General features: G+C 35.1%; 1 protein-coding gene and 1 non-coding gene across 4 annotated transcripts in view; both read left to right on the forward strand.

Moving 5' to 3' along the window:
• Window positions 1-23,108, forward strand: part of NKAIN2 (sodium/potassium transporting ATPase interacting 2) — a 1,075,019-nt gene that overhangs the window by 96,141 nt on the left and 955,770 nt on the right. The gene's annotated exons all lie outside the window — the stretch shown is intronic.
• LOC118967831 (U2 spliceosomal RNA) lies at window positions 6,763-6,953 on the forward strand. The gene has a single exon (XR_005055091.1). It is a non-coding gene; the product is annotated as a U2 spliceosomal RNA (small nuclear RNA).

Raw genomic sequence — 23,108 nt, forward strand, 5'->3', positions numbered from 1 at the left:
ATTAGTATAAGTAAATAGAGAAAAGTTGATTACAAATCAAATTACCCCATTGGTTTTTTTATTTAAGATCTTCCACATTTTATGTAGAAATAGTTATTTCACCACATGTCCCTCTATACTTTGTGCTCAGAACTCTAATTAGGAAATAATAATAATGATAGGTAATTATAGAAAACATCTGGTCAGTCCTTGTTTGCATTTGAAGGTAGTGAATAGTTAAAAAGAAAATCAAAGAAAAAAAAAGAAAGGACAAAAGAAAAGAAAGAAAATTACCTACTAAATAAGTATGACAATTTATCAGGGCGTATTTTCCTGTCCCAAATAAAATCTGTAATTGATTGGTCTTTAAATCCTAAATTTCCAAAAAGCTAGAAGATCTTGAAGAATTAACTCATTTAATGCTAAATCTAAATCACTTTAAAGACAAGTTGAAAAACAGAGATACATGCTTTCAGCAAAAGGGAAACCAAACACCTTAGGAAGTGAAATTTGCTTTAGTGCCTTTATATGTCCTTAAACCCAGTGACTGTACCCATTAAATAGCTCTAAACTTGCCCATTCCTAACCCTTAACTGATCTCTCATCAGAGAGTTCTCAGTATGTTCAGGATGAAGAAGTAACCTACGGGCGTTATTGCATTGCCCATCAGCTATTTGTAGCTGTAAAATCTGGAAAAGATTATAGATTTCTTTATCTTTTAGTACAAAAAACAGAATCAGTGGGTTCCCTTCTTCAATCTTTATTATCTCCTTCTAGAATGCTAAATTTATGCAATTGCAAATTGATTTGAAAGTTAAATTATTGCTTCGAATCTTCTGTCAGTTCTGAGCCACAATTTGTACACCGAAGTAACAGGAAGAACATAATGATCCCCCTGTTATTAAGGGGCAGATGAACAATGCACATGGGTCAGCATCTATAGGGCCACATCTTAAGTCACTTAATTTAATTCATATCCATTTCTTGAATGGCTGCAATTTCAAGTGCTTTCTGTTGGGAGGCCTTTGGGGTAACATATATTTTTCTATTTAGTTTACTAACCCGAACCTCCCCCCACAAATGGTTTATTTTCTACCCATGGCTTCCATTTGTCACCAGAGGGCATTTACTTATGGTTGGTTATCAGGAAAATATTTTAAAATAATTTTACTAATTATTTTTAATAATGTAGAACATCATGTAAAATAATATTTTAAAAGATAGCCCTGGTGAAAACAAAAGTAAATCTACAAACTTTTAAGACAGTGTTATATGCCATATTTTACATAAGAAGGAGAGGTGCTATGTTTATGGAATATTAGTAGGGCCTCGTCTTCCTTACAAGTGTTTTCATCCATGTTGTCTTTTTATGACAAATTGAAAGAAAGTGTTTTGACAGACCTGATAATCTCTACAACATTTTACAATGACTAACTAGAGCTGGCAGTATAATATAGTGGTGATAAAGAGCTCAGATTCTAGATTCATGAATTTTCAGTGAACTCAATAATTATTTCTTTTGACTCTATTATGTGCCAGATGCTCATCTGAACAGTGAGGATATGACAGATAAAAAAAAGAGACAAAAATCCTTGTTCTTATGAAGCTTACATTTAATTGATGAGACAGACATAAACAATGTAAAAAAATGAACATTGTATTTCAGATGGAGAAATGCTGTGGAGAATATATATAAGCACCCAGGAGTTAGGGAATGTGTGTGTGTGTGTGTGTGGGATAGGGAGGTGGGGAGAGAATTGGTTTCCATTTTCAAATAGGGTGATCAGGGAACTTCTCTAAGATGGTAAGATTTGTACAAAGACCTGAGGGAGGTAGTACAGTGAGCCATTTACATTTCTGGAGAACAAACATTCCCATTAGAGAGAACAAAAACCTTGTTGCTGACACTTTCTGAGTGTGAGACTTTAACCAAATATTGACATTCTCTAAACCTTTGCTTCCTTCCCTGTAATATGGAGACAATTGTAGTACTGACCTCGAGAGGATGCTGTGAGAATTAAATAATATATGCATTGTAGATACATAATAAATGCTGGATAAATATTAGGTATTACTATATTGTTATTTGGAGATGTTGAGTTTCTCTTTCAGATCACCTTATCCAAAGCCTTTACCCATTGATTAGTGCCCTGGAGGATTCCTTGTTTGAATTAATCAGCTATATTAGAAAATATTCTACTTTTTCCAGTGGATGTAAATAAATATTTAATGCTCAAATGTTAGATGAGAGAGAAGTTACCCAAAGCTCTTTTTTCTCTTTCTTAATGTTTCATTTTGCCAACTACATATGTACCTAAACTCAAGTCTCTTTTCTCACCTCTTTAGTCCCATTTCCAAATCCTTAGAAGCAATTATTTTCAACTCTTCTAGCTATTTCTTTTGATATTGGCTTCCATATGTTTCAGGAACATGTTAATGTTGTCGTGTCAAGATTTTTCGGTTTTAGACATTATTAATTTCCCACTATAATTAACCAGTATTTGACTCCTGTATGCCATCATTATGTACACTTTTGATTCTCCCAACTTTCCAAATACAGTGTTGGTTAGATAAATATTCAGTGATTATGTTATTGTGACTCTAAAGTGCTGTTTACAGTTGTACAATGAATGTTTCTTTTATGCATTTTGTTCCTTTTAGTTAATAATTATCTTTGTTGTTATTTTATTTTATTTTTTTTAACCATTTTTATCCCCAAATACTTCTTCAGAAACATAAATTTCATTGCAACACATTCTGAAACTTCGGGTATCCTCCTAGGTACATCCTCTTAGAGAGGCTTTGCTGCAACGTCTGTCCTGGCCATAGTCTACACTGGTTGCTAAGTCAGCCTCAGAGCCGTCCTCTGTCACCTGCACCTCCCAGAGACCCTCTTTGCCTCCTTTCTTCAACTGTATCCTGCCAGTGGAGTGCCATGTATATTCTTCCTGCTTACTTGATCCTCTTGTAAAGAACACACATCCAAGAGCTTCCTGGAAAAAGTTTGCATGGAAAATAAGATGTTTTCATGTCTGAGTGTTTGTTCTACTCACAATTAATAGTAGCCCGAGTATAAATTATAGTACAGAAATAATTTCCCCTAAGGATTTTGAAAATATTTCTTTTGTGTCTTCTAGCTTCTACTATTGCTGTTCAAATGTCTGGTGTCATTCTTATTTTTTAAAAATTAAATAAATATTCCACTTAATTAAAAACATATAAATGCCTTTTTGTTTGCCAGTATTTTTATTAATAAGGCATGGTCTTTCTTTGAATATGAATCAATGAATTTCTTTCTCATAGTCTCTTATAAAACATACCGTAATGCATGATCTATAATTTATGTTTCCTTCTCTTGAAAGTAGAGTGAATCCTTGACTTTTTGTGTTTCTAACAATCTTCTGCTATTGACATGTCCATTCCCAATCCAACTTTTTTTTAAGCTACTCACAATATTATTCCCTGCATGCACACACAGTGCTGGACAGTTTTAGAAGGATCACCCACAGTTCCAGCCATGTGTAATCTTTTTTTTTTCACTTATATTATCTGACTTAGGTTGAGTTTGTCAGAAGCAGACCCTGAAATGAGGATTCACGAGAAAACAACTTATTAGGAAGTGATCCTAGGAAAAACTGTTAGAAAAGAGAGGAAGTGTCCTGGAAAGGGGCCAAAGGTGTGGTATTGAGGGTGGTCCCATGAGGTAACTTTAGAGAAAATGCTGCCCACCTTTGGTCATTCTCAACAGTAGCCAGGGAGGAATTGTTTACACCCCAGCACCTTTTAGGCAGTGCTTAAGGACAGCTCCAGGAGGACATAAATTGCCAGGCTCTCAGTGGGCTGAGGCAGAGTGGGATCCAGCTGCCCGAGCGACTCTGCTGTGAAAAGACACAAAGTGGTGAAGTGGGCAGGCCACTGACTGCTGCTGCCACGTTATTTTATAAGAAATAGCTGATAAGAAGCATGGGTCTTATGACCCCAGTACATCTGACACAAAGATGATCTTCATTAGGCATGCTGAAAGTGAGATTACTTGTCTCAGTCAGACACTCACTGCCCTTAAATCACTTCTCTTCTGTATTCAATTATGGAGTAATAAAACAAACTTAAAGATATTTATAAGTGCTGACCACATCATTAGAATTGTCTAAAAGGTGAGCACAATTAATAATAGGACTCTGTAATATTTTACCTCCCCAAGAAGTGAATCCATATTATACCACTTAGGTTATTGCTGGACAGCCTTATATTCCTCTGTCATAGGTGTCTTCAGGAGCATCTTCTTAATTCCCTCAGGTATTTCTTGAGGACTTAGCTTGTGCTAGGTACTACTTTTGGTGCTGGAGTTAATACTTTGAACTAATTGATAAGATCTCTACTCTTAGGGTGCAGATATTCTATTGGGAGAGAAAATGAATAAATACTGACTAAAATAAAAATATCAGCTAAAGAGAACAATTGTGAAGAGAATAAAATGGGGTGAAGTGATAATAGAGTATCAGATAAATAATTGGGTGCCCTACAGAGACCTAACTGAAAAGGTAATATTAAATATTAAACTAAGGCATGGATGATAAGAATGAGTCAAGCATGGGACATCTGGGGGAGAATTTACCTCCGGATGAAGGAATTCAGGTGCAAAGGACTAAGGTTGGTGTGTTAGAAGATCTGAAAGAAGGAGGTGTCAGAGTAAACAGAAGAGATGAGGTTCAAAGTTACTTAGGGCCTGATCATGAAAGCCATGGACATGGATTTTGTGTTTTCCTGCCTTAAGAGTCATGGGAAGCCACTGGAGTTTTAGGCAGGGCAGTGACATGATCCACTCTATGTTTTGGAAGATTCCTGTGAAAATTTTATGAAAATTGGTGGCAAGACTAGAGAGAGGGAAATGTGTAGAAGTAAATCCAATCTGGGGCAGTGTCCGTGTGCACTAGGTAAGACCTCAACCCAGGAGAGCATTCTTGACTCTGATAGAGAAAGAATTCGCTAGCAGGTTGAATAGGTGCAAGCAAAGGGTTGTTTATTAAAGTGAAAGTACATGTTCAAGGAGGAAGTGTGCACATGCTTGAGAGGGGAGCAGCACTGGGGTGTCTCTTGAATTCTTATAAAGGGTTTAGCTTGCTTTTGGGCAGGTATTCAAAGGAATATTCATCAGGGTAGGTGGTGTTTTCTTGGAATGGGGAGGCTTAGGAGTTATGCCCTCTTGTCCTGATATGGCCCGCCTTGGGACTGTCCTGGTACCAATGAGCGTGATTTTTAGCCTGCTAATGAGTGCATAAGGAACTCTAGAGTAACTGTAGGTCACCTTTGTTCCCCATCCTGAATCTAACAGAAATGAACCAGTTAGAAATCATGTTCTGTTTTGCCTTCAGTTAATTTTCCTAGAATCTAGCTGTTTTGCTTTTGCTTAACCTCTTTTCACAGCTGGCCAGAGGATCTGGCCTCTAGCTTCCCTTGACTTGCCCAGGGCCTCTCTCTCTTCCTAAACCATAGTGCCCATGTCAGGAGGGCATCTCTCCAGTCTTAACTGAGAGATGTTACTGGAGTTGAAGAGAAGTATATTCTGAAAATTATTTGGAGTACAGTTGATGGGGAATAGTTAAGGGGCTAAGGAAAGGGTGAAGTCAATAATGTCTCCTAGGTGTGTGACAGGAGAGTGAGTGGATGGTAGGGCCAGTCTGTGACCTTCATGTCTGTACTTACCAAGCAACATTGCTTTACTTTTCATTATGTACAGAGGTTATCTGTACGTAAATGCATGCTATTCATCCAGATCCTCTTTGTATTTCATGATTTCTGCCTTTTTCCTGTTTATAAATTTTGTTTGGTTAAAATAATTTTTTGACATACAGGAGGAGCAAGAAAAATTTTCCTCATATCATGCCATCTGCTCCTTTCAAGAAAATTCTCCAAAGGAATGCATTATCTTATTGATGCCAATTTCATTGTCAGAAAGACTATTTTGTCCCAGATTTTAACACGGACTTGTTGTGTGGCCATCAGTACTGCTTGCTGGATACTTGCTTTTCTGCCATGGAGAACATCTAACTGTGCATCCTGCATTCTTTCCCTTTTGTGTTGTGGCTATCACTTGGGCTACGTTCATAAATCCAAGTTTGTCATGTGATTGTATTATACTGTATCTGTTTCTCAATAGATTCAGGATTTCCGGATATTCTGATTTATATAAATAATCTCTTGCCTTTGAATGCTGGACCCTAATTTCAGAAGTATGCCCACCTGGTGATAGTCCTGGCTGGGAAAAGGCAAAGGCAAAATTAAGGGACAATGGAGATTGTATGCCATAATTTCTGAATGTATTTCATCAGGCATATGAATATGCATAGTTCCTAATGCACTTATTTTAGCACTAAGTGAAATAATTTCTTAGAAACAAAATATTAATGCAATTTAAAAATGCTTATTGCTCTAGAAATGTATTTTTTTCAGAATTATTGATTCTCATTATAATGAGATACAACAACATTACACTGAAAAAGGTTTATAAAATTTCGGTATATAGAAATATTGGCTTTTCTGATTATAAAAATATGCCTACTACAGAAAATTGCAAAATATATAAAGTGAAGAAGAAAATAACAACTTGTAATCCCACTGCCAGAAGACAACTAATACCATTATTTAGTAATTCTTTGATATTTCCTCTTAATACATACATGTGTGTGTGTGTGAGTGTGCACATATATACACACATATATATAAGAATATATAAGAATATATATATATATATATAAAAGAATATATATAAGAATTCGAGATCACATTGTTTCTTGGTCTTTTGGCTAAGATCAAGTGCAGTATCTGTTCTTAGCAGTTTAATATCTGATAAATTTTCTATCCGAGGACAATAAATTAAATGGATTTTTGAAACTAGGAGATGGAATTGGAGCTTGGTCTGTCCACTCCACAGATCAACCTGGTATTGCAATATTTCTAGGAGCCATATACCGCTCTCATGGAGGAATTAAGAAAAAAGAAAAGAATTTGAGATCATAATGTTTATAGTATTTTGTATCCTCCTTTTCCATATAATTACAGGTTCACTGGAAAATATGATAACTGCATTATATTTTTCATATCATAATATATTTTACCCATTCACTTATGTGTGGGGCATTTGGGTCATTTCCATAATTCTTAGATTCTCAGATTGTTCTACAATAATAAATGATACTGAAATGAATAGAGTTTTACAAAAACATATTTAATAGCATTTCTGATTTTTCCTTAGCATAAATTCCTATGATAGAATTAGTTTGTTAAAATATATGAACACATAAAGGTCCTTTTTACATGTCATCAAATAACTTCCTATATGCAAAAATATATGTTTTGTTAATTTTTGCCAATTTTCTGTATTTTTTCAAATGTAATTTGCTTGTTTCAATTTGCCTTACTTGATTATTGATGAGGTTGAACATTTTGTCATATAACATATGTGTTTCTTCTGTGAACTGCATATCCATCTTTTTATCCATTCTTCATGGAGTTTTCATTGGGATATTAATATTTAAATTGTTGATTTGCAAGTTAAGTACATCTTTTTCATACTTGCTTTAAATTTTTATTCTACTTGAACTTTGCTTTAAGTTTTATCCAAAACATTCTTGTTAGGTAGACGTTTTAAGGTATATATACTTAAAGCTATTTGCCGTTGCCTTTGTGATTGTATTCCATGTTTTTATGGGTTATGAGACTTTTAAAGTGTCAAAAGCATTTACTTGTCTTCTATAGCTCTATTTAAAAATTTAATACATGTAGCATTTATTTGACCTAATTTTGGAGACTCTAAAATAGGATTTTGTTTATTAGTAAATTCCCCAGCATCATTTGTTGAATAATCTAACCCTTCATGAAATTTGTTTTGTGAGATTGTTTTTATTATGTTGTTGTTAGTACATACCAAGTTTACATATGCCCACAGGAAGTTGTAGGGCAAATCTCTAGTTCTTCTGCTGTTCTGTTAATTGTTATATTGTTTTAATGGTTTCAGTGTATGGATATATAAATCCTCCAGTTATTTTTTCTGTTATGTTTAGCTAGTCTTTGTTAATTTAGCCTACCACGTAAATATTGCTAAAATCCCTAATTATTTTTCTCCCTGGAATTTAATTAAACTTTACTGGAAATTATTGCTATTTCTAGAAGTCTGTCTGCTCATACTTGCATTCCAACCCAAAGTATGGGTTATTTCTCTATCCTTGTAAAAAATGTTTACTCTTTCATAAAATCATGTTTTACTCATCTATGTTTCCCCATTGTTTTTTGCTTGAAAATTTTAGATGACTTACGATTTTATTGCTGTTTGTACTGGAGCTTGCTTGATTTTTTTCTTTAACTGATTTTGCATATTTATAGGATAAATTGTTTGTAATTTTAATTTGTCCTATTTTCTTGTGATTTAAACATATATGTATATTTTTTCATTTGTTTTTCTTGTATTTCCTGGCATAAAAATTACCTGAAAATATAAGCAACATTATCTTCTCATTCTGATACCTCTTATTTCTATTTCATGTCTGATGACATTGGCTAAAATTTCTAGAAGGTTATTAAACAAAACAATGAAAAAGTATTTTTGTTTAGTTCCTGATTTTATTGGGAATGCACATTTTATTCTCTCTTTTAGTATGCTATGCGTCTAATATTATTAATTTTTTTTTTTAGTTTCTCTTTTCCTAGGAACTGTATTTAAAATCAAGAATGTATATTAAGTTTTATAATGTCTTCTAAGGTCCTACTGAATTTGTCACTTTTTCTTTGACCTGTTTGTGTTATATTTGATTAGTATATTTCGAATGTTAAATCCTCTTTGTATTACTGGGATATTCCTTACCAGGTCATGGTGGCTGTTGCTTTAATGTTTTATTGAATTTGGATTGCTTGTATTTTACAAGACATTCCATTCATCTATAATCAGAATTTAGATGGATACAGAATATATGCAAAAAATATTCCGACACAGCTACAATCCATTTTTAGTGGCAACAAGTGTTACTTTGTTGAACAATATTATGAAGTTACAGGTTTGGTACCAAATGACGGGAAGGTAGTAGGTTGTGACTGAGTCTGTACACTGAGATCTGTATTTGCTTCTTTATTTCCTTCATGTCTTATCCCTCTTTTTCTCTTTTTTCCCTCTTTCTCCTTGTGGACCTGTGATGTCCCTCCTTCATCCTTCCTCTCCATGCCCTCGCCACCCGCTCCATAAGATGCAAGCATATCTTTGCCTACCTAGCAAACCATCACGCAGACTTCATTTCAGAACAACTCCTCCGTGGAAACCTTTGTTGAGCTCACTAGTAGGGATAATGCCTCTTTCTACATTCTCCTATTGTGCCTTTTTTTTCCTGTTGTATTGCTGAAATTGTTTGAATGTTGTTTTTTTTTTCCCATGTGGCTCTGTTATTTCCATCTTTTAACCTCTAAAACTTACAAAAGCAATAGTATATACTATTACATGTACTCTTACTGAGAATTTATATTAAATATATTCCTTTTCTAGGCCTTGGCTCACTTCTTGGGAACTGGGTTGAAAACTGTTGGTGCTAAAAAGTCATCACAGTTATGCTGTCAGTTCAAGATCAAATAGAACTCAATACAAATAATCCAGACATTTTTTTCTGAATATGCTTCATGTCTGTTCCTCAGATACATGTGTCTATTTAAGAAGCATGGTGATCTTTTAACAAATACATAAAAACAAAGGGCATAGTTAATCTGAAATGCATAAATTCATATTTTGTCCTTCCTGCCCTGTCCCACCCCATCTTATATTAGGGTCAAGGCTAAATTGCCCTGAAATACAGTACTTTAAGAACATATAAATTCTTATTGTTCATGTAGTATTATTGAAGGGAATGGTCCAGGATGTTAGCTCATCCTAGCTACTTGTGATCATTTAGGGACTGAGATTCTTTCAGCCTTGTCTTTTCACAGTCACCTAATGGCATAGTCACAACTGGAGCATGGGCACCTCAATATTCTAGAAGGAATAGGAAAGTTAGAAAAGGGGGAGCATTCCAAGTCTAGAAATGCCACACATCACTTCTTCACCCTTCCTCGTGAAGGAGAGAATGGAATTCGGTGATTCTCTAGCAAACACCATCAACCATTTTACTCAAAGACTGCATATTTGATAAGGAAAATTTGGGCTTCAGTGTATTAAAAAGAAACCTAAAAAGATGGAAGCACAGAAAGTTTATCATTGCCCTTGTTTAGAACTGCCAGTTAATTGGAACTTGGAGGATTAAAAATGATGCTTATGTAAATATATCTTGGTGTGCTTTTGTTGAATCACATGGGTTCAATCAAAGGTTGAAGGGGTGGTTTTCAGAAAATATAACTTTGGGCAATAAAGATATTTACAGTAAGATTTTTTCCACCTCATTTTGCATTTTCAGTCCCTATTTTAATGTAAAAAATTATCTTTGACAGAATGGTAAATATTTCCGTTTGAAGTGCTTTGTAGTCAGCTTTAGTGTGAATGAAAACAATTACCGGATTTGATTCCCACAGACGTCCATCAAAGTCACATTAAGGGATGGCAGGGCTGTGAGCAAGAAAAAAGCCCAACAGGGACTGCTAATAATGTGCTGAGTAGGCTGTGGCTTGGGATTTCAGCCTAAAGAATGAGTCAGAAAAATAGAAGCAAGTTTGTGTATATGAAGAATGGTTTCATCTCTTCTGACTACTGAATGGGAACCCAAAGAGGGCAAAAGGACAAGCAATATAATATGTGAAATGAAATGAGGCCGTTGACAGCAAAACCTGATGTAGTGTATCTAGTGTCATAATTTGGATTGCCCAGTAGCAGACTAGGTTGGCTTTAACTCTATGAAGAGATATTATCTAACCAATTGCATAGAAAATGCATTTTCTCTTTCTTTCTTTCTTTCTTTCTTTCTTTCTTTCTTTCTTTCTTTCTTTCTTTCTTTCTTTCTTTCTTTCTTTCTTCCTTCCTTCCTTCCTTCCTTCCTTCCTTCCTTCCTTCCTTCCTTCCTTCCTTCCTTCCTTCCTTCCTTCCTTCCTTCCTTCCTTCCTTCCTTCCTTTCTCTCTCTCTCTTTCTTTTTTTAATTTTGCTATCATTAGTGTACAATTACATGAATAACATTATGGTTACTAGACTCCCCCTATTATCAAGTCCCCCCCACATACCCCATTACAGTCACTGTCCATCAGCATAGTAAGATGCTATAGAATCACTACCTCTCTTCTCTGTGTTATACTGCCTTCCCCATGCCCCCCACCCCACATTATGTGTGCTAATCGTAATGCCCCTTTTTCCCCCTTATCCATCCCTTCCCACCCATCCTCCCCAATCCCTTTCCCTTTGGTAACTGTTAATCCATTCTTGGGTCCTGTGAGTCTGCTGCTGTTTTGTTCCTTCAGTTTTTCTTTGTTCTTATACTCCACAGATGAATAAAATCATTTAGTACTTGTCTTTCTCCACCTGGCTTATTTCACTGAGCATAATACCCTCTAGCTCCATCCATGTTGTTGCAAGTGGTAGGATTTGTTTTCTTCTTATGGCAGAATAATATTCCATTGTGTATATGTACCATATCTTCTTTATCCATTCATCTACTGATGGACGCTTAGGTTGTTTACATTTCTTGGCTATTGTAAATAGTGCTGCAATAAACATAGGGGTACATATGTCCTTTTTCAAACTGGGCTCCTGCATTCTTAGGGTAAATTCCTAGGAGTGGAATTCCTGGGTCAAATGATATTTCTATTTTGAGTTTTTTGAGGACTACTTTCGATAATGGTTGAACTATTTTACATTCCCATCGGCAGTGTAGGAGGGTTCCCCTTTCTCCACATCCTTGCCAACATTTGCTGTTGTTTGTCTTTTGGATGTTGGCCAACCTAACTGGTGTGAGGTGATATCTCATTGTGGTTTCAATTAACATTTCTCTGATGATTAGCGATGTGGAGCATCTTTTCATGTGCCTGTTGGCCATCTGAATTTCTTCTTTGGAGAAGTGTCTGTTCAGCTCCTCTGCCCATTTTTTAATTGGCTTATTTGCCTTTTGTTTGTTGAGGTGCATGAGCTCTTTATATAATTTAGATGTCAACCCCTTAGTGGATAGGCCATTTATGAATATATTCTCTCATACTGTAAGATCTTTTTGTTCTACTGATGGTGTCCTTTGCTGTACAGAAGCTTTTTAGTTTGATGTAGTCCCACTTGCTCTTTTTTGCTTTTGTATCCTTTTCCTGGGGAGATATGTTCATAAAGGAGTTCCTCATGTTTGTGTCCAAGAGATTTTTTCCTATGTTTTTTTTCTAAGAGTTTTATGGTATCATTACTTACATTCAGGTCTTTGAACCATTTTGAGTTTACTTTTGTGTATGGGGTTAGACAATAATCCAGTTTCATTCTCTTACATGTAGCTGTCCAGTTCTGCCAACACCAGCTGTTGAAGAGGCTGTCATTTCCCCATTGTATATCCGTGGCTCCTTTATCATATATTAATTGACCATACATGCTTGGGTTTATATCTGGGCTCTCTATTCTCTTTCATTGGTCTCAGGATCTGTTCTTGTGCCAGTACCAAATTGTCTTGATTACTGTAGCTTTGTAGTAGAGCTTGAAGTCAGAGAGAGTAATTCCCCCCACTTTATCCTTCCTTCTCAGGATTGCTTGGCTATTTGGGGTCTTTTGTCTTTCCATATGAATTTTAGAACTATTTGCTCTAGTTCATTGAAGAATGCTGTTGGTATTTTCATAGGGATTACACTGAATGTATAGATTGCTTTAGGCAGGATGGCCATTTTGACAATATTAATTCTTTGTATCCATGAGCACTGGATGTGTTTCCATTTATTGGTATTTTCTTTAATTTCTCTCATGAGTGTCTTTTAGTTTTCAGAGTATAAGTCTTTCACTTCCTTGGTTAGGTTTATTCCTAGGTATTTTATTCTTTTTGATGCAATTGTGAATGGAATTGTTTTCCTGATTTCCCTTGCTGCCAGTTCATTGTTAGTGTATAGGAATGCAAAAGATTTCTGTGTATTAATTTTATATCCTGCAACATTGAAAAATTCAGATATTAGATCTAGTATTTTTGGAGTGAATTCTTTAGGGTTTTTTATATACAATATCATGTAATCTGCAAATAGTGACAGTTTGACTTCTTCCTTACAATCTGGATGCCTTTTATTTCTTTGTGTTGTCTGATTGCCATGGCTAGGACCTCCATATCTATGTTGATAAAAGTGGGGAGAGTGGGCATCCTTGTCTTGTTCCTGATCTTAAAGGAAAAGCTTTCAGCTTCTCACTGTTAAGAGTAGTGGTGGCTGTGGGTTTGTTATATATGGACTTTATTATGTTGAGGTACTTGCCCTGTATACCCACTTTTTTGAGAGTTTTTATCATGATTGAATGTTAAATTTTGTCAAATGCATTTTCAGCATCTATGGGGATAATCACGTGAGTTTCGTTCTTGTTTTTGTTGATGTGGTGGATGATGTTGATGGATTTTCAAATGTTTTCCCATCCTTGCATCTCTGGGATGAATCCCACTTGATCATGATGGAGATCTTTTTGATGTGTTTTTGAATTCACTTTGCTAATACTTTGTTGTGTATTTTTGCATTTATTCTTCAGCAATATTGGTCTGTAGTTTTCTTTTTTTGTGGTGTCTTTGCGTGGTTTGGGTATTAGAGTGATGTTAGCCTTGTAGAATGAGTTTCTGAGTATTTCCTCCTCTTCTACTTTTTGGAAAACTTTAAGGAGGATGGGTATTAAGTCTTCTCCAAATGTTTGATAGAATTTAGCCGTGAAACCATCTGGTACAGAAGTTTTGTTCTTAGGTAGTTTTTGGATTAGCAGTTCAGTTTCCTTGCTGGTAATGGATCTATTCAAATTTTCTTTTTCTTCCTGGGTCTGCCTTGGAAGGTTGTATTTTTCTAGAAAGTTGTCCATTTCTTCTAGGTTATCCAGTGTGTTAGCATGTGATTTTTCATAGTATTCTCTCTTAATTCTTTGTATTTCTGTGGTGTCCATAGTGATTTTTCCTTTCTCATTTCTGATTCTGTTTATGTGTATAGACTCTCTTTTTTTCTTCATAAGTCTGTCTAGAGGTTTATCTATTTTGTTTATTTTCTTGAAGAACCAGCTCCTGCTTTCATTTATTCTTTCTATTATTTTATTCTTCTCAATTTTATTTATTTCTGCTCTAATTTTTATTATGTCCCTCCTTTTACTGACTTTGGGCCTCATTTGTTCTTCTTTTTGATTTTCATTAATTGTGAGTTTAGACTGTCCATTTGGAATTGTTCTTCTTTCCTGAGGTAGGTCTGTATTGCAGTATACTTCCCTCCTAGCACAGCCTTCTCTGGATCCCACAGATTTTGCAGTGTTGAATTATTGTTGTCATTTGTCTCCATATATTGTTGATCTCTGTTTTTATTTGGTCATTGATCCATAGATTATTCAGGAGCATGCTATTAAGCCTGCATGTGTTTATGGGCTTTTTCATTTTCTTTGTGTAATTTATTTCTAGTTTCATACCTTTGTGATCTGAGAAGCTGGTTGGTACAATTTCAATCTTTTTGAATTTACTGGGGCTCTTTTTGTGGCCTCATATATAATCTATTCTTGAAAATGTTTCGTGTGCACTTGAGAAGAATGTGTATTCTGTTGCTTTTGGGTGAATTGTTCTGTAGATGTCCATTAGGTCCATCTGTTCTAATAGTTTGTTCAGTGCCTCTGTCTCTACTTATTTTCTGTTTGGTTTATCTGTCCTTTGGAGTGAGTGGTGTGTTGATGTCTACTAAAGTGAATGCATTTAATTCTATTTCCCCCTGTAATTCTGTTAGTATTTGTTTCACATATGTAGGTGATCCTGTGTTGGGTGCATAGACATTTATAATAGTTATATCCTTTTTTTGGAGTGACCGCTTTATCATTATGTTCTGTCCTTCTTTGTCTCTTGTTACTTTCTTTGTTTTGAAGTCTAATCTGTCTGATACAAGTACTGTAACTCCTGCTTTTTTCTCCCTATTAGTTGCATTAAATTTATTTTTCCATCCCTTTACTTTCAGTCTGTGCATTTCTTTGGGTTTGAAGTATGTCTCTTGTAGGTATCATATAGATGGGTCTTGTTTTTTTTTCCATTCAATGACTCTATATCTTCTGATTGGTGCATTCAGACCATTTATATTTAGGATGATTATCGATAGATATGTACTTATTGCCATTGCAGGCTTTAGATTCAAGGTTACCAAAGATTCAAGGGTAATTCTCTTACTATCTAACAGTCTAATTTAACTCACTTCATATGCTATTACAAACTCAACCTAAAGGTTCTTTTTCCTACCCCATTCTTTTTATCTTAGGTATCATATTCTGTACTATTTGTCTGTCCCTTTATTGACTTTCAGGGTAGTTGATTTGATTTTACATCTTCTTAGTAATTAATTGTTCTACTTTGCTGTGGTTTTATTTCCCCTGGTGAAATCTGTTTAGCCTTAGGAATACTTCTGTCTATAGCAGTCCCTCCAAAATGCAGTGTAGAAGTGGTTTGTGGGAGATAAATTCTCTCAGCTTTTGCTTATCTGAAAATTGTTTAATACCTCCTTCAAATTTAAATAATAACCTTGCCGGGTAGAGTATTCTTGGTCGAGGCCTTTCTGCTTCATTGCATTAAATATATCATGCCACTCCCTTCTGGCCTATAAGGTTTCTGTTGAGAAATCTGATGATAGCCTGATGAGTTTTCCTTTGTATGTGATCTTTTTTCTCTCTCTACCTGCTTTTAAAGGTCTGTCTTTATCCTTGATTTTTGTCATTTTAATTATTATATGTCTTGATGTTGTCTTCCTTGGGTCCCTTGCGTTGGGAGATCGGTCCACCTCCATGGCTTGAGAGACTGTGTCCTTTCCCAGATTGGGGAAGTTTTCAGAAATTACCTCCTCAATAACACTTTTTATCCCTTTTTCTCTCTCATCTTCTTCTGGTACCCCTATAATGTGGATATTGTTCCGTTTGGTTGGTCACACAGTTCTCTCAATATTCTTTCATTCTTAGAGATCCTTTTTTCTCTCTGTGCCTCAGCTTGTTTGTATTCCTCTTCTCTAATTTCTATTCTATTTACCATCTCTTCTACTATATCTAATCTTCTTTTAAATCCTTCCATTGTATGTTTCATTTCAGATTCCGAAGTTCTCACTGATTGAATCTGCATCTTAAATTTGTTCCTGAGTTCTTGAATATATTTCTGCTCATGGAAACATTTCTCTATGAGCATGTTTATAATTTTTATTTTGAACTCTCTTTCAGGAAGATTGTTGAGTTTGGTTTCATTTGGCCCTTCTTCTGGGGTTTGTGAGATTTTGGTCTGAACCATGTTCCTTTGATGTTTCATAATTCTGTGTGGTGCCCTCTAGTGCCCAGAAGCTCTAGTCTCTGGAGCTGCTCATTCCCTAGTGTGAGGTTGGTGGTCATAGGGGAGCATCATTGGTTCCTGGGGGGAGGAAAGAGCTGTTTCCTGATTCCGGCTGTAGTGCGTGTATCCAGTATCAGAGCCAGTGAGTTGAGCACACAGGTATAAGCCTCTGTGCTTGGCTTCTCTAGCTGTTGTAGGTGGGGCCTTTGTGTGGCTGGCCGGATGCCAGCACAGTGACTGCCGGTTTGTGAGTAGGTGCCGGCAGGCCAGGAGGAAGGTGCAACAAGCTGTATGTCACAAAGGGGGTCTCAGAGTTGAGTAGGCAGACAGAGTGATGGAGACCCTGAAGCTCCTCAAAGTTCCCAACCTGCTGGGCAGAGTTTGCCCAGACAGCCTTGTCCACCTATCCCTTCTCCCGAGTAGCAAGCTTCTTGCAAACCCTGCCCCTTCAGCAGTTCTTTCCCTGCTAGGAAACCTCTCAGACCACCTGCCTTTCCTTTGTCTCAGAGCAGCCAGATGTGGATCCCCTTCCTCCAGAAATGGACAGAATCTCAGTCTCTCAAGCACTGTGCCTGTCCCAGCTCCCCAAACCCACCAACCTGCAGAGCACCACACAATGTAGATTTGTGTTCCAAAGCAGACCTCCAGGGCTGGGTGTTGAGTAGTTCTAGGTCTCCACCCTCTCCGCACTCCGTTTCTCTTCCTCCCACCAATGAGCTGGGGTAGGGGAAGGTCTTGGGTCCTGCCGGATCAAGGCTTTCATACATTACCCTGTTTCGTGAGGTCTTCTCTGTTCTCCAGTTGTATGCAGTCTTGTGCAGCCTTCTTTCCTGTTGCTGTTTTAGGGCTAGTTGTAATAACTATCTTTTCACACTATATGTGGTTTTGCTAGGAATTCTCTGTCTCACCTCTCACACCACCATCTTGAATCTTGTTATGTTTCTTTCTTCATGAAGTGTTTCTAGAATCTGTTTTATGTGTATGCCCATTTAAAACTGTTTCCTATTTGTGCATTTTGTAAATAATGCACTTCCAAGCATGAATCATATTAGTCTAGTTCTGTAGTGACTAATATGACAGAATTATGAGACTGATGTTTTATTCTGTAAACCACTATCATGATATACATATAGATGTATATATGAAATAAAAACATAGATATATTAGACTGTATATAGACCTTCTGTCATACAAAAGGGAGCTGGAATGGGTAGGGTACTTTTAGACATAGTGTGTAGATCCTTAATAAGATCTTTTGTGCTTAAATTCAATATTGCTATTACTGTTATCCATAATACTAAAATTCAGTTATACTCTATTACTAAAATAGAAACTACTGTGTTTAACATTTTGGATTAGCTTTCATTTGCCAAATTATATTTATGTACAGAATGCAGAGACTATGCAGCTTTTTTCATAACTTAAGGAGATTGTTAAAAATTTTTCATGTTGTTAACATACTTAATTGGTAATTTTCACTACTCACAAAGACTAATCACATCATGTTTTTAATGTTAATTCTTGGATTAAGTGTTTTCATAGTAAAATTGATAATTTATAAATATAAAGAAATAAAATTTTTTATATACATATTTATGTCATTATTTGGTAAACTCAGATATAAGGTATTCTGGCACGTAGGCCATTAATTATGGAAGAAATTACTGCTTTGGATACAGTGTTGAATAGATAACATGTTTCTTTTTCATCATTGAAAAAATTTCTCTCAAACTCTTTCAAATAGGAGAAACAATTTCATTTTGGTTTTCAAGGATTATCTGTGAGTCTATGTAAAATGTACTGAAGTAAATTATTTAGAGGGGCTGTGGATGAATTTGAATGTAAAATGTTCTATACATTGTTGTGAACTGACTTTAATAATTATGTGATGCTTTATTTAAATGGAATCTATTTTTTATTCAATATTCAGACCAGGTTTATGACTGTCTGTGTGTTTGAGGGACATCTTTGGAAGCTTATTTTTTAGTTAACAAAAATGCAAAAATCTTTCCTCCAATAAAAATAGTTACCTATCATGTTACTGAAGTAATTGAGTAATTAAAGGTTTGATAACTAAAGTCTTACAGTGCAAATTTGGTGTGTTCATTAATCATGGTGATTTGTTTAATGAAATTTAAAAGAGCATCCCAAAGTCTTGTAAAAGTTAGAATGAGAAGAGTCATTGTTTAGGAATCAAAGCAAAACAAAATATGTGGGTGTAGTTCCACTCTAAATGTCTGTTTAATCATGTTGAGGAAATTTAAAATACACCAAAATCAGTTAGAAATTAAGCTGGTAAAACTTTGAGGCTGTTTTTCTTCCACTGTGCATGTGTATTCCTCCTTTTAAGTAAACAAACTTAAGAATTCAGAATTAACTGGAAAGACTGAATGTAGATAGTCAAGAGATTTTTCAGACATGCGTGTGTGTGTGTGCATATGTGTGTGCGTGTGTGTGTGTGCTCATACACATGCATGGTCTGTATGCTGTGGGCTAATGACTTTCCTGAAGGAACCCTTACACGTTTGATTTCAGTTCATTACGCTCTAATGATTTGGCTTGAGTAAGAGAAATTTAGCAATGTATAGGTGATATCAAAATTGGTTGCTATTCTTACCTTCCTGTAATTCTGATATCTGTCCGATACTTTCTAGGTCATCAAATAACACACAGTAAAAGGAATTCATTAGGAACAATTCATGCCCATCGGTCATAATATTAAATAAAGCATTCAGTTCAACTCAGTGTAAGTGACTCAATCTATACAAAACGTAACATGCTACTGTATCTCAGTTACTGTATGGCTGAGCAACAGGTAATGTCTTGATTACACCCTGATCATTTCAGTTGTTTCAGCAGTATTTATATTTCTTTATAATTGGTTGTATTAAAAATATAGCTTATTTTGTTGGCTATCTATTCCTATTCTATATGCCTATTGAATTTCTCATGATCTCAGGTACAAATAGGAATCAATTTTAACCTACTCATTTCAAAAGGTTTTGATCCAGTTTTACATGACAGAAGGAAGTGATGATGTACTCATAAATCATATTTTTAAATATCTTATTTGATTTTGTGCCTTTCTATGGATTTACTCATATGGCAGTGTGTTAGCATTTTTGCCCCCAAGCCCTGTATTCTAGATGCCTTTCTTTCTGGACAATGTCAAAAGGTTCTTGAATGATATCATTTTTTAATCAGGCTGCAAGGACAGTTGCCTTCTGATAGGATTACAGGGTAGCTTTGTATTAAATTTGCTTCTGATTAGCAGCCACATGATTTGGCATTCCACAACTTTAGTGTTTATTTCTTAACACTTATTTTGATAGTCTCTCTACAATAACTATATTCATCATTTCTGACAGATTGATATAGAAAAGGGAAAAAAGTTATTTAGATGGAAATTTTTGTTTAGTTTTTCAGAAAGTTTTAGCTTGAAATTAGTTAATAGTATTTAGCTTGAAAATATTCAAGTATAATTAACATGATAGGAAGATGACTGTGGTTATGAACTTTTAAAAGTAGTTAACAATGAATCTCTAAATTCTAAATTTGAGGCAAGAGCCACTGTTCTAAAGAAGTACAAGAAAGTGATGTTTGGATTGGTGAACTATATATTACAATTGTAGACCAACTGGGCCAGCCAGCCACAGGTCCTTTTAAGTTCTTTGTTGCCTTTATTTTGTATGAATGTTGCATTTTTCACACAAAGACAAGAAAACAACCCCCCAAAATGTGGTACTTCCTTAAGATTTTCCTAGGGCAGAGTACTTTCCTAGACTTTTATTTTATGGTGCTTTAGCCACATCAGCCAATAAAGCATGAAAAATCCAGCTGAGATAGAACAATGATCAAAAGGGAAAAATAAACTCAACTCCCAGTAAAAAAGAAGTCAAAGGATATAGGAAGTTCAAAGGAGAGATTACAGATGGTTAATAAACTGGTGAAAAGATTTCAATTCATTCAAGATGGACCGATTAAATCAATTTTACTCATAAAATTGGTCAGGACCAAAACACAGCCTTCAGTGATAATGAAGAGCTATATATTCTGGTGAAAGTAAATGTTCACACAGCCTTCAAGTCGACAGTTTGGCAGATATTAATGTCATCTTTAAAATGTGCATAGTTTTTGATAAAGGTATTTTGTTTTTTGAAACCTTCACTAAAGGACAAAATACAGGTGGTGGTTTGTTTATAAATATGTTATTAGTAGAATATTGTTAGTATCGCTTCCACATGATAGCATATTTTGAAGTCATTAAAATTATTTATAGGAATATTAAAGAATTGGAATGTGCTCAGTACATAATGTTAGATAAGAAACAGACACCAAATATACATATCTTAGTATTTAAAGCTATAAAAATATATGTAGATATATGTAAAAATATATATACAACAAAAATGTGGAAGGAACACAGAAACTGCTGCCAGACCTGGTGTCTAGGATTAGGAATTTCCTACAACAAATGTATTAATTTGAGCATAATAATGAAAATTGCATATGCAAGGAGAGGTGAAAACTAATCTCAAGCAAATAATATCTATTTTCAACATAGAACAGGTTGAACAGAGAGAAGAAGGAAGAATATAAAATTATTTTTTTTATGGAATTGTCTTGAAAGACAGCCAGTCAGTTTAGTAAAAAGGAAAATCCATCAGGTGGTCAGTTCTTTCAGAACAGTAAACCATTTTGTCAGTTGCCCCGGTGAAATTATTCCTTACTTGACTCTGTCAGCTACCTGTTTTGCAGTTATGTAGAGCTGTATATGAAGAAAAAAATATTGCTGAAAAATACTTTGAAACTTAGTAACAGGACACAGTGAGAGATTATTAAAATGAATCCTTTTTCTTCATTGAGGCAATATATTGTAATGCACATTGTATTGATTTACCTCAAATATCCCTATGAAATTGGTGTTCCCGTCAAGTATAGCCTATACATGAAAATCTGCATACTATAAAAGCCATAGTGCAAGTTGGATACCATTTTAATGAACAACCAAGGTAGTTATATTGTCAGGTAGTTATTGGATCATGTTTAGATTTCTTCCTAGGGTTACACAGGAATTCATTAACTAATTACATTCTCTTTAATGTCTGTCCCTAGTGGGCACTCAAAAGAAGATAGGGCAGTTCAGCACTTCTCCTCTAAGCTGCTTGTAATGCTGGTTCTGTATTTGTGACATTTACTGGAAATGTATTATCCCTTCACAGGGCCTCCCCTCAGATATGACATGCTGTAGTTCCCCGTGGTTAAGAAGCCCACTCCCATCTACTCTAGCTTAAGTGTCTGACTTATTCACACAGTAACACTGTTTTATACTTATCTCTATGTTGCACAGCCATTTTGAACTTGAAACCCAGAAGGAAAAATCAGGACTAATTAGTATGAAGCTATAACAAGGGGCACTGATTCTAAAGCGCGTTGTGTTGTATCCTGTGTATCTTCAGCTCTTGGTGTCTCCAGCCTTTACATGTCCTGGTTTGACACTGTGGTGCTCATGCTGTTAGCCACTGTAAATATCTGAAGGTCAACAGTTCTGAATTACAGAATTTTAGAGGATGAAGAGATCTTAATAAATACCTCCCATTTCCTTAATGAAGAATAAAAGGTCCAGAGAATTTATGGAAATTGCCTAAAGTCAGATGTAGTTAGTGACAAAATCAGAATTAGACCTTTGTTCATTGCTCTATTATCCATCACTTCCTTCTTTGAGAGTCTACAAATGAGGCCTCTTACTAGCATGATGATTAAAACCATGAAATCTGGAGCCACATTTTCTTGATTTGAATTCTGCCCAATTCCTTACTGCTTTGTGACTTGGGGAATTACTTAACCTTGGTCCATCAGTTTCTCTATTTATGCAGTGAGGGGGCAATTGTGAAGATTAAATGAATGAATGTATGTTAAGGTGTACAAAATAGAGCCTGGGATAAATTTAGTGCTGTACAAATTTTTCTTAATATATATGTCAAGAAGAAAATCAACACAGACAGAGAGGACACATTATCCCTTATATCTACAGGTCACTTTTAATATGATAGCCAATGTTTGTTACAGTAATACTATTTCAATATAAAGATAGACACCATATCACATGAGTTACAAAGATTAACAGAGGTCATGTATGTTAGCTTTACTTAATAGCTTCAGCCTATACATTTTTTCAAACAAACCCTCTATTTTTCTATTGCTTAGAAATACTTTTCAACTTTTTGAACTGGTCGTTTTTAATGTACACTTTTTGATAACAAAGAAAAAATGTTAAGTCTTACCAGAAGATGTACAGAAGGACCATAGGGGAAAAAAATGCTGTGCTGTGTCTAAAGCTTTTTAATGCTTAAATTTCATTCCTTTATAAATCTACATTTGATGATATTATATTTTTAGTGTTTTGTTTTCAATATTCCTGAGATATATTATCTGACATATCTTATTCACATATTCTATTAACAATATACAATCAATATTAAAAATATTATATACCTTAACTTTACCTAAGAATATTTTTTTGTTCAAATTAAAAAATCCTTAGTCTTTGTTTCCTTGATTTGATGGCTGTCTTCCTACCTAATTAGAGGCCAAATGATCCCTCTATATTAACTCCTTTTTTTAATGACCTCTATATGCAGAGAATATTTTAAGGGGCAATATTAACTATTTTTCTAGGGACTGGCCACACATTAAAAAAACAGCCCCAG

The sequence above is a fragment of the Manis javanica genome, chromosome 13 (assembly GCF_040802235.1).
Source record: "Manis javanica isolate MJ-LG chromosome 13, MJ_LKY, whole genome shotgun sequence".
NCBI classification, from domain to species: domain Eukaryota; kingdom Metazoa; phylum Chordata; class Mammalia; order Pholidota; family Manidae; genus Manis; species Manis javanica.